Below are 9,307 nucleotides of genomic sequence, written 5' to 3' on the forward strand. Positions count from 1 at the left end.
AATGTCAAGCAAAGATTATAAAGGAATTAGAGTGTAATGTATACGAGGGGGGGGCGAATGGGGACTTGTCCAGACACCACCTCCCTTCCCCCATATTACAGTGCAGAACCAACAGCCCCTGCAGGCGAGGGGGACGTTGAAATAGTCGAGATGGCTCCTGTGAGTCGGGGCGGGACATTGGCTAATCCCACCGCCAGTACCCAATAAAGGCGGAGGCCAGGAAGGCAGTCGTGGACATAGTGAAGGGGCTAGTAAAAAGGGGTATCCTGAGGGAAACCACGAGCACTACTAATTCCCCCACATGGCCAGTAGAGAAACCTGATGGGAGCTATAGGTTGACTATAGACTATACGGCCCTCAACAGGGTCACTCCTAAATTACACCACATCATTGCCAGCCCCTCAACAATTTTGAATGGGCTATCCCCTGAACAGAAGATATTCACCGTTTTAGACATAGCTAACGGATTCTGGGCACTCCCATTAGATCCAGAATCACAAGAGAAATTTGCATTCACAGTAGGGGATAAACAATATACGTGGACCCGATTGCCACAGGGATTCCATAATAGCCCAGCTATTTTTCACCGCGTCATGAGTGATAGCCTAAATCAGATTGAAGTACCTAAAGGAAGCACTATTTTGCAGTACGTCGACGACATACTAATAGCCTCAGAAACGAAGGCAGACCATCTGGCAACCCTATATTTAGTACTAAGGGCCCTAGAGACGGCTGGCCTCAAGGTAAGCCCTAAAAAAGCACAGATAGGAAAAACTCAGGTCCTATACCTGGGACATCTAATCTCCCAAGGACTTAAAGAAATGCCACAGGACAGGAAACACGCTGTTCAGGGCATGCCAAGACCCATAACAGTACGCGGAGTCAGGAAGGTACTGGGGCTCTTTAATTACAGTTGAAATTTTATCCCGGGGTTCGCTAAATTAGCAGAACCTATTCAAAGATTAGTGAAAGGTGGTAAACCCACATTGGAACCGATAGATTGGGGACCGGAACAAGAGGAAGCTTATACTCAACTAAAGTCTGAGCTAGTATCAGCCCCAGGGCTAGGACTGCCAGATATGAGTAAGGACTTCCACATACATTGCAACAATGAAGAAGGGTTTTACACAGCAGTAGTTACACAGGATCATGGGGATAAAAGAAGGCCCGTCACCTACTATTCCATAGCGGAGGGACCGGTAGTCACAGGGCTCTCCCGGTGCATAGCTGCATTGGATTGTGTGGCTTGGGCAGTAAAGGTTAGTGAGCCGATAGTAATGACAGGAAACATTATATTGCACACTAAACACACTCTGGTAGAGATGCTGAATACCGGGAAATTAAGATCCGTCTCGAACATGAGACGTGCCAAGTGGGAGGCCGTCCTCCTCTCTCCGAGTAAAGCAGTAACCATTGTTAGAGACACAGGGGAGAACCCGGCAGAAGGAATACTGGGAACTGGGGAGCCCCACAACTGTGGGGACGTAGATATGAACCTGGAAGAAGATAGGATAAAAGACACCCCTTTAGCGACAGCGGAAGAGACGTTGTACGTAGATGGTTCACGCAAGTTTATAGATGGGCTGCCCCGAACGGGGTGGGCGGTGGTTAATGGCGAATGAAAAACCGTAGAGTCAGGACAGATTGATGGAGGCCTATCGGCCCAAGTAGCAGAGCTAGTGGCTCTCACCAGGGCACTAGAGTCGTCAGAGAATAAAATCGTGAACATTTACACAGATAGTAGGTATGCCTTTGGGGTGGTCCACGATAATATGACTGCATGGGGTAGGAGGGGATTCATTACTACGGGAGGCAATCCCATAAAACACCAGCTGAGGATAGAAGCCCTCCTAGAAGCTAGCAACAAACCCCAACAGGTAGCAGTAATTAAGATTAAGGCACATCAGAGGGAACCGGACCAGACTAGCCCGGACTGGTTAAATCACCAGGGGAACCAGGCTGCGGACCAAGCAGCACAAAGGGCGCTAGAGCAAGAAAGGATTGAAGAAGTACCAATAGCTGCTGTGAGCAGCTTCGAGGACGAGATAAGTATTGACGAACTCCATGAGGACACCCCCGACATCGAAAAAGGTACGTGGGAAGAACAAGGCGCAAAGTGGGGAAGCGATAATGTCTGGCGAAAGGATAACAGGGTAATGGCCCCCAAGTGCATTCAAAATACGCTATTAGAACTCCACCATGGGCTTGTACACTCAGGGAGAGAAGCGATGATGGGAAGCCTCAGCAAAGAATGGTGGTGGAAGGGGATGGGAAGAGATACGCGAGATACTGCCATCGATGTATCACCTGTGTGCAGTATAACCCCGGGCGACCCATAAAAGTCAAAATGGGACATCAACCAAGGCCACGAGGGTCCTGGGAGCATCTACAAATAGACTTCACAGGTCCCCTTCCACCGTCACATGGCAAAACATACTGCCTCGTGGCCATAGACCAATTCACCCGCTGGGTAGAGGCTTTCCCCACGTGAAATTGCACCACTTTGATGGTTGCCAGAGTCTTAGCTGAAGAAGTAATCCCCAGGTGGGGAATACCAATTCAAATGGACTCTGATCAAGGTACCCACTTTACTGGGAGTGTCATAAAAACGGTATGCCAATTAATGGGAATTAAACAAAAATTCCACATCCCATACCACCCTCAAATTTCGGGCATGGTGGAACGAATGAACCGAACCCTTAAAAATGCATTGGCAAAGGCAATGCAGACGTCAGGGAAAGCCTGGACTGAAGTATTGCCCATTATCCTAATGAAGCTGCGAGCCACTGTAAACCGAACGACAGGCTTGACCCCTTATGAATTGATGACAGGAAGGGCGATGCAATTGCCAGAAGGCATCATAACAGGTGGGGCCGATGTAGGCCCTTTGAAAGATAGACTAAAACGATACGTTCTGGAACGTAGCACTCAATTAAAGGAGATGCGAAAGAATGTCCGCGATAATCAGGAGGACAAAGATCGGGCACAAGAGCTCACAATGACGGCTTATGTTCCCTCAGCGGGTAGTAAAGTCATGGTGAAAGCTCTGCCCAGGGTTCGCCCCAAAATGGAGTGGGCCATATGAAATCATAATCAGTGGGGATACCTGTGCCTGTCAAGACATAAGGGGTAAAGGAGTATGGAAGCATTGGACACAATTGAAAGTATATAAAGACGACTGACTGGCTATTTTCTGAATCTGTTTTACAGGTGATCTGCATACCCTTTGTCATAAAATTCCTGTAAAGACTGGACTGTAGTAATATATTAATCATGTTTAGAGTATTATGGGTAATGGCGTTATTTTATATTGTCACAGGAAGCGCGGTACCCCATTTACGTAAAGAGAGAGGATTGCATGTAAATACCTTTCTGTATATGTCATATGACTATGCGAAAAAAAATGGGCCAAAGCTCCTGCTGGGTGTGCGCCCATGTGCCCACCCATACGGGGGGAGGAATCCCATTAAGGCCTATACCCTTTAAGGTAAAGGAGATGGTAGGGTGGTTATTATACTCTAATACCACCTGGAATAAGGAGGATACCATACAAACCCAAAATAGCTTGAATCCAGATCAGCTGGAACATGAGTGGAAACAGGCAGGGTATAACCCCACGAACTTTAAAGGATGGTATCATCCCCAGTACGATAATCAAAGGTATCCAGAAGAGCTATTAGTCAGCACAGGGGGAAAACTAAACAACGCAGAGGGGGAAGTCTGCTTGGTAAACTATGACGAGACAGGGTTAGTGGTTGGATGGAGTAAGTGCAAGTATAATTACACTTTAACCAAAACCAGTACTAAACCACCAGGTGCCCTAGAATGGCCCTAAGTGGGAATGTTTAATTTATCCGAAGTGCTAAACCGGACTAGCAATCTACCCTGGAGGGGAATACCTGGGATCATGTACCAACTTTGGAACAAATTTGAGGCCTATAATAATACCTATTTCATTTGCGGATATAAGGCGTATCCATGGCTTCCACGAACCTGGACTGGGTCATGCTATATTGGATACGTAGTACCATACATCCATTATTTATCCTCCCTAACCCACCACTACGGGTACCAGTCGTTATGGCAACCAGCCAAGCGTGTTAAGAGAGCTATTACGGAAACCGAAAGATTCTGGGCTATTGCAATCCCCTGGTATGGAACAGGAAAAATAGCAAGGGAATCCATAAACATGGCAGCAGTGCTCGAACAAATATCCAACGATACGGCTGAGTCCCTGAGAGAAATGAGTGCAGAAATGGTGGCGATCTGGACCACTGCCTTACAGAATAGGATAGCCCTAGATTATCTGTTGGTGGCGCAAGGAGGCACCTGTGCCCTGACCGGGACAGACTGCTGTACATATGTCCCAGATAGCTCCGAGGATATCACGAGCCTAGCAAATCATATCCAAGAAGAAATAAAGAAGCTCCATCAACCCACAAGCACAGGGTGGCTTGATTGGCTGCTAGGGAAAACTGGGTGGGGAGCGTGGATGATGCAAGGGATAATAATAATAGTTGTAATTTGTATGTTGATGTGTTGTACGCTGAGCTTTATAAAGTTGTGTTGCCAAACTGCTATGAAAACTGTGATGCCGATCGCCTCTATCGAGGAGGAACACACCAACCTGCTACCAAGGGATGAAGAACACCAATACGACACTGTTGAAGGAACAACCGAACCCCCGGACATAAGCCAGTGGCTGTAAGCACCGACGAAAGGGGGACCGAGGATGGTCATCTGGGAACAAATGAATCGTGCTCCAGGACCAAGAGGAGGGATTGTTAGAATAAAATTTTGCTGGACAAGATTGCTGGACAAGATTTTGCTGGAAAAGACACAAACAACAAATTCGCTGACTGGGACTAATTGAATCACTGCACAGTGAGACATGACATGCTTACGCATGGCTGGAACAAAGTTCGTCTCGTGTCCTGACTGGGACTAATTGGATCACTGAGGACTAACAAAATTCACTCGCATCCTATCATCGAACTAATCACTTGTATCCTATTATCGAACTAACCACATTCCGCCGGGGAACAAGACGGAACGAAGACCTGAAGAGGCAGAATTGACAACACAAGTGTGTAAACTCCTGACTGGAGGAAAATAACGATATGCGCTAATAAATGAATTGATTGGATGAATGTAAATGATCTAAAACCAACTTCTTGGAATTGTATATAAGATCGGCGCGTACTACAATCGGGGAGAAGGTGCTCTCGCAGACCGCATGGTTGCAGACTCTTCTCCCAGAGCTCTGGCATTTAATAAAGTTGTCTCTCTTACTCAAAGTCTAGTTTCCGAGGAATAATTTTTCCTACAACACCGCCATGGTCATCGTTTTTTATTTCGTTTGAGATTCAACTGTATATACATTCAATGCATTGTGCGTATCAAAGAGCATCCGTGCGAGAATATTTTCTTCCAGTTGTCAGATCGGGTGCTTCATTCAGAGTCAGATACCACCCGAGAATTATACAACTTGAGAGCGAGTTCCAAGCGCAAATTGCTTGGTTCTCAAGCTGCAATTGTTCTATATATGCACTTTACTCTAAACCTCAAGTTTACAAGTACTGCTCACAATCTGCAAAACAGCATGGCCGTTGCATGGAACTCCTCCCATATCTTAGCAACGAAATCTGGGACCCCCCTATTATTATTATAAAATGCCTTACCGTGCATTTCATGAATTGAAGTTCTTAATGATTCCAATGATCTTCTGTTATGAAACTGCATTAGAAATCAGATTTTAAATGAAAATTTTATCAGAAAAGTAAGGAAGATATAGAATGAAACTGCAATCATAGGACAGAATTATTTTATTTTATGCATATGTATGTTTAAGAAAGAGGCTATTAGATTCTCTTTTAAACGTCTATGCTAACCAGAAACTCTTGAATTGTGGCTGATCTTAAAGCACCAGTAGTTCAGTTATCCTTTTAATGCAGAGAATCCCCATACAAACATACAGCCTTGGGATCATACAGAACCTGATATCGTGTGTGGGAGGCGGCATGGCTTGAGCCATCCTAACCACGTAACTGATGAATTCATCAAGCTAATAAGCACTGCACCGGAAGGAGTGTTGGAAGGTATACAAGCATGTTTCTGCTCCCTAGTTAATGGAAAAGGCTATATATTTTAATTTGTAATTTAAGAAGTTTATAGTTTCAATTAATCCCGAGGCACAACACCTAATTGTGGGAATAAAATATATTAAAGGAACTGTTAGTCGTAAAACAATCATACAAGGCTAAATCTGTGGAAGGAGTGTAATTGCATGATAAGGAATTGATATTCTTTGGTTAAATAGATGACATCTGTGAAAGGAATGCAACTCGGTAATAAGGAATGAATACTCCTTGCAGCTCGATTGAGGGTTAGTTCTTTAATTTTAGCCTGAACCTATCATTCAGCATGATTGATTGACAGATGGAACAAGAGAAACATAGGCTGTAGTTTGCATGCCTTAAGTAGAGGGACAGTCCGCAGGCTAGTTGATGTCTGTATGCCTGGTATCAGTGAGCTGGCAGCTCGTCAAGGTGCATCATCTTTTGATGCCTCACAGATCTGGTAACTATTAATTGGTCCAGTTTCCAGACCAGCTTATTAGGTGAAGACATTCACTACACAATTATATCATTGTATGAATATTACAATACTTATTCATTTGTAGAATCTATTTTATGGTGAATATACAGTACTTATTTAGTATATGAGTTGTATTTCTGTGGACCCTAAATGTTAAATATAAATCGTAACCTCAAGGAGACCAAGGGTACGGTTTCTCTGACGGTTTTGAACTAAGGCAGAAATAAGGATAAATTGAAAAACTGTCGCAGTGCGTATGTGTGGTTATGATTCATATTGAGTAATGATAGTACCATAGACGATCAAAGAACATAAGAGTTAATTAGGGCAATTGCTCTGTACTGTGCCTTTACTAGATCTACCCAAATTTAATCAAAATGTCTTAGTCTTTCCCAAAGCTCTATAATCCATTTTCCCCTTAAAAGCCTGAATGGTCGCTGCCTTAGCTACATCCTCTAGCAATTATTTCCATGCTCTAAAACCTCGCTGTGTAACATTGGCCCTGAATTTGTCGTCGGCAGCATAGTTAAGAAGTACGCCGCCCGCATCTGAATGAAATCCTCACTCACCTTGTGCGAACCCCCCTTTGTGAAGTTGTTTTCAGACGCTGCAGAGTTGTGCGCCAAGTAGTGGCCCATGGATCCCAAGGGCTCAGCGTTGTGCGAATGCGAACCTGTGATCACATGGGGCGGTGTTCCTTTCACTGCCTGACTCATAGCCAATCAGGAAACAGAGGAAACAGCTGTTGTAAATATATGTCAATAGAAGACAGAAGTTTTCTACTGGCATATGTTCACAATCTACATAGAGTTTAATAGCTACTCTTAATAGGAAATGTTGATTCAAGGGCTTTTTAAAAGGTAGGTATATATCTTTTGGTTATTCATTTGATCAAACATCTTTCATAACTATGCGTAAATAATAATACTGCATTTGTTAGATATATGGTTCTTACCTACTCAGTATTAGATTAAATCCTCCTTATTTGAATTGTGGCCATAAAGTAGCAAACCCCACTACAAAATGTTTCCATAAATCAATAGGATTTATTGTATTATGTTGAGAAACACAAAAACTTTGCCCTTAAATCAATATACCAATCTATGGAGTGCCTATTGCTGGTGTTTGCTGTGTTTAATTTCTGGGTTCAAAAAGCCATCGGGACAGATTACATGAAAAGAGGTTTGCCTCAGGCACCTCCACTTTCCTGCGCTATCCCCATATCCCTTGATTCGCTTAATAACCAAAAATCTCATGATCTCTGTCTTGAATATACTCAACGACTGAGCCTCCATAGCCCACTAGGGTAGAGAATTCCAAAGATTCACCACTCTTTGAGTGAAGAAATTTCTCCTCATCTCAGTCCTAAATTGCCGACCCCTTTTTCTGAGACTGTGACACCTGGTTCTAGACTCCCCAGCCAGGGGAAGCATCTTCCCTGCATTTACCCTGTCAAGCCCTGTAAGAATGTTGTATGCTTCAATGAGATCACCTCTCTTTCTTCTAAACTGTAGAGAATATAGGCCTAGCCTATTCAATCTCTCCTGATAGGTCAAAACCCCATCCGAGGAATCAGTCTGGTGAACCTTCGGTGCACTCGCTCTATGGCATATATATCCTTACTTAGGTAAGGGGACTAAAACTGTGCACAATACTCCAGGTGTGGTCTCACCAGGGCCCTATATATTTGCAGCAAGACGTTTTTACACGTATACTCAAATCCTCTTGTAATAAAGGCGAACATACCATTTGCTTTCCTAATTGCTTGCTGTACCTGCACGTTAACTTTCAGTTAATCGTGTACAAGGACAACCTGTTCCCTTTGAATACCAACATTTCTCAATCTCTCACCATTTAAAAAATACTCTGCTTTTCTATTTTTCCTACCAAAGTTGATTATATCACGTTTCTCTACATTATATTGAATTTTCCATGTTCTTGCCCACTCACTTGCCTGTCCATATCCCCTTGAAGCTTCTTTATATCCTCCTCACAACTTATATTCCCACCTTGCTTTGTATCCTCAGCAAACTTGGATGTAATACATTTGGTCACCTCATCCAAATCATTGATACAGATTGTGAATAGCTGAAGCACAAGCCCTGATCCTTGTGGCACCCCACTAGTTACAGCCTGCCATCCCGGAAATGACCCGTTTGTTCCTACTTAAGCTGTGAAACAGGCTCCTGTACGCGCTTGCGCCAACCGTAAACATTTTCATTTCAATTAATAAGGAGTATGTGGGCAATTGGCCCAACTTTTCGCCAGCGCGTTTATTTCAATGTGTGGGTGAAACGTGCAGCGAATCCTATGCAGAGTCGGTGCTTGACAGATCACAAGTTCGGGATTTAGCGCATGCGCTAAACTAGCGGTCAATTTCATAGGCGGAATGGGAGTACGCCATCATACCGACCGCGAATTCAGGGCCAATACTTCTTGCTCCATCACTATCGTTAGTAAGTGAATCGTCTTCGTGGAGAGCATCATTGATTGACTGCTTCAGGTGGGAGTAAAGATTCTGGCTGAAGTGATTAAAATATGCGCTCATAAGAGTATGCCTGAATCCACCAACAAAGTAGAAGCCATTTTCACAGTTAACATAATTTCTTCCAATTTGTATCTGCGACTCTGCGGCATCTTGAAAAAAATGCAATGCACGGAACACGTATAATAGTAGAATACATTAGTAGAACGGAGTTTAGAAAATTAT

This window comes from Somniosus microcephalus, chromosome 8 (assembly GCF_052327205.1).
Source record: "Somniosus microcephalus isolate GS21.2 chromosome 8, FLI_Smic_1.0, whole genome shotgun sequence".
Taxonomy (NCBI): domain Eukaryota; kingdom Metazoa; phylum Chordata; class Chondrichthyes; order Squaliformes; family Somniosidae; genus Somniosus; species Somniosus microcephalus.